This window comes from Dipodomys merriami, unplaced genomic scaffold, assembly GCF_024711535.1.
Source record: "Dipodomys merriami isolate MVZ:Mamm:240054 unplaced genomic scaffold, mDipMer1.0.p SCAF_798, whole genome shotgun sequence".
Classification (NCBI taxonomy): domain Eukaryota; kingdom Metazoa; phylum Chordata; class Mammalia; order Rodentia; family Heteromyidae; genus Dipodomys; species Dipodomys merriami.
This window is the reverse complement of record NW_027206399.1, coordinates 356,108-360,000: the sequence shown is the minus strand read 5'-3', so window position 1 is coordinate 360,000 and position 3,893 is coordinate 356,108. Positions and strand designations below refer to the sequence as shown.

Sequence of the window (3,893 nt, the reverse complement as noted above, 5' to 3'; positions counted from 1 at the left end):
TTCCTTACTGGTTTCTTTAGCTTATTTCATACATGTCCACAGGGTCTTCAACTATCATTTATTTATGTGAAGAGCTTGCAAATATCTCTCTTCAGTCCAAACTCCTGGTATGCACCTCTGTTCCATATATTCAACTACCATAAATACTTGTGAAAGAGTAATCCTGTCTTTCTATTACTGTCTTTCTATTAATGTGTCAGTAAACTTTAGGAAAATAAAGGAATAACATCAATAAATATAACTGATTATTGTAATAGTAATGTTAAACATTACTACAATGCTGATTATTTTCTGAGCAATTTAATATAAAGCTCAAGGAAAGCAACGTTTTTGAGTGCTGATATTGGAGTTTAAACTCAAGACCTTACCTTCTCACTTATGCATTTTCCCTCAAGGGCGGTGTTTTACTCTTGAACCACAGATTCCCTTCCAAATTTATTTGGGGGATTATTTAGAGATAAGAAACTCATGGTCTTTCCTTCTTGGGCTGGATTTAAACCTGGATCTCAGTTCTCTGAGTAGATAGAATTACCAGTGTGTGCTAACAATGTCCAGTTTCAAGGAGAGGGCAAGTTTCTGATTTCAAGCTCCAGTAATAGCACAAAAACAAAAACAAAATTATGACATATAAATATACTGATAAACTAGGAATCCAAACAAACCAAATGTGGGTATCTAGATGGGCGAAAGACTTAATAGCATTATTATCACTATTACCTTTCCTAGCATTTTGAATAACCTGAAATTATGGATTAAAGTCATAGCTTAGTTGGTAAAGTACTAGCTAAAGAGCAACAACATCAAACACCAAGTACAAGTCTCAGTCTCAAACTTTAAATGAAATCTGAAATGATTTTTTCCTTAAATGAAAATTGACCATAGGAAACCCCTGATACCTAAATGTATGGTCAAAGAAGAAAATTGGAAAATGTTCAGGAAGACAGACTTTTAAATCTCAGTGATTACCATATGGACAGTAGATCAGACCATGTGTAACTTCATACTACATGCAGTGGGCTACGTTAAGGACTTAAAAATTGTACACATTTACACTCCTCAAAAAAAAAAAAACAAACACAACTTACCAGGACACTGGGGATTCACATATGTAATTCTAGCTCAGTGCTCTGTTACTTGAGCCACAAACTCCATTTTCAGCATTTTTGGTGTTTAGTTGGAGATAGGAGTCTCACAGGTTTTCCTCCCCTGGCTGGCTTTGAAACAAAATCCTCAGCTCTTTGCCCACTGAGTAGATAGGATTACAAGCTTGAACTGATACTCTTATTTTTCTATTCTATTCTTCTTTTGCTTTTCTATTTAAGAATCATTTCGTTAAGTGGCAAAAAAATCCTGCTTTTGAACACAGCAGAGAAAATCAATGAAAATAGAAGCTGTGTCTGAATAGATCAATAAATGGATATATATTTTAAAAGACGGATCAAAATACAAAATAACAAAACAGAGAAGAAACCAGTTGCCAATAACCAAAACAAATGAGTACTTTATCAGAAATCCTACCGTTATAAAATTTAAAAGTACAGTAATAAACAGCTTCAGATGATTTATTCAAAGATAAAACCTATCAAACCTACTTAAGGAAGAACGAAAAAAAATGGAATCTACACAAATTTTCTCAATTTACATTTAAATGCATTGCAATCTATAAAACTCTAGGTACTGATGAATTTATTATTGATTTTCCTAAAACTTTGAAGAGATCATTTTGATTCTACAAAAATATTTCCTTAGAAAGTGAGGAAATACTATTTGCCCTCTTAAAAGTTTCTCGTAAAAAATATCTGGCTGAATTTTGTCTGGAATTATACTCTATGTACTGAGCAGTTAAGGAGAATTGTTTCAGGACATTGAGTCTTCTAATCATTAAGTACTTGATCGTTCATTTACTTAGTCCTTATTTTTTTGTATAACATTTGAAAGGTTTTATAAAATCCATTAAAGATAAACTTCTGAATTGGAAAACCTTTTGGAGGGAATTTACTCAAAGCAGAATGATATATTTTAGGCATCTCAGTATTTAGAGCTGTGAGTATGAACTCCATGAACAGAATAACTTGTCTTTAAAGAAGTTTTTAATACATAGAGCATAACTAAGAAAAATTGTAGGTGATAGAGTAACTAAGGGAGGCCAGGACGTGGCCAACTGCCTCCATAGGAAGACAAAAGCTTGGGATGTACCCTGAGGGACAACTCTCCTGTCCTGTTCTGTCCTGTCGAGCTACTTGTCATGTATTGGGTACCTGCACAGGGAGGGCTGGAACTGCTCTCACAGCACCATGAACGTGGTTAGCTTGCTGCCATCCAAGGCCAGCAGCAGAAATCAGATGAAGTGGAGCAGGGATTGGATGGAGGGCGGCCCGTGCTTGATGGATGTTGCTTCTGTGCATACATGATGAAGACCACAGACCTGGTTTTGTTTTCCAATAGAGAAACTGCAGCACTGCCTGAGCCACAAGTATGTCCACTTGCCATGGAAGCTGTGGGCCGTGGAGTCCTCCACCAGCATGTTGGCACAGCCCTCACCGTCTGTGGAGTGTAGAAAGTAGTATCAAGATTCCCAGTAGTTCGGCTCTTTCCACAGGGTCAGGGCCCAAAATGGAAGGAGCTAAGGATGGCCCCATTTCCAGGAACCCCAACTGGAACACTTCAGGGCTCTGGAGAAGGGGTCCATCAACTGAACACCCTAGCCAGACACTCCATCCATTTCTGCCATCTACATCCATTTCAGGGACTCCAACACCAGCATGGACAGCTCTGCTGTGCTGTTTTGCTGGCCATGAGGGAAGAACAGCAGTATGCTCCTGAGCACATGAGCTCTTGGGCCTCAGAGGGCTTGCTCTGGGACATGTACCTGAAGAAGATGGTCCAGTACATTTGGTGTGCCCCATACTGGCCGCCTTTCTCCATGCAGCTTAACTTGCATGTGATTGTGGGCTTCATTGTGAGAGCCTTCCTGCTCCACCATCACTGCTGCCAATGTGGCCCTAGTAGTATAATCTTTAGAAAGACTAGGACAAAGCCTGAGAATATTAATGCAAGAAATTGGGGTACATCAAAAAGAGGGTGGGGAAAGGGTAGACGAATGAAGGGAGGAAGGGGCAGAATGTAGTCAAGCTCATTGGGAGAAAATGAGGGAACAGAAGATGTTGTATGAAAGGAAATGTTCTCATCTGACTTATGCAAATGAAATCCCTCTACACAACCTCTTTAAAATAACTATAATCAGCTGGGCACAGGCCACTCAGGCCTGTAATCTTAGCTACACAGGAAGCTGAGATCTGAGGGTCTCAGTTCAAAGCCAGCCCGGGCAGGAAACTCCATGTCACCCTTATCTCCAATAAACCACTAAAAAACAGGAAGTGGCGCTCTGGCTCAAGTGGTAGAGTGCTCATCTTGAGTGCAACAGCTGAGGGATAATGCCCAATCCCAGAGTTCAAACCCCATGCCTGACAATAAATAAATAAATAAATGAATGAATAAATAAATAAATAAATAAATAAATAAATAAAACTAAATTTGCTAAAAAGGAATTCATTGCCTATACTGCAAAACTAAGAAATATAAGGGAATGGTGGGTCAGAGGGGGGTGTGATTATTGTAGGTGTGGCACAAATCAATATGCACTGTATTCATAAACTGCTTTTGTTATATGGCAACTCCTTTGTACAACTACTGAAAGATAATTGACAAATAAAAATAATAATTGAATAGATGTAAAATAAGATACAGGAGAAAGAAATGGTTGATAGATACTTCTGATATAGAACAGGGCTTCCTATTACATTGGGACCCTATAGAAGAACTCTACTGTTTTTGTAATATTTCAGAATAAGATGAGATTCATAAAGCATAGTTCATTATGATTTTTCAAAAAT

General features: G+C 38.0%; 1 pseudogene; it reads right to left on the bottom strand.

The window, feature by feature from the left end:
• The window catches only part of LOC138818932 (Golgi to ER traffic protein 4 homolog pseudogene), a 38,052-nt pseudogene extending 35,127 nt beyond the window's left edge, over positions 1-2,925 (bottom strand).
• Between the last annotated feature and the right edge of the window lie 968 nt (positions 2,926-3,893).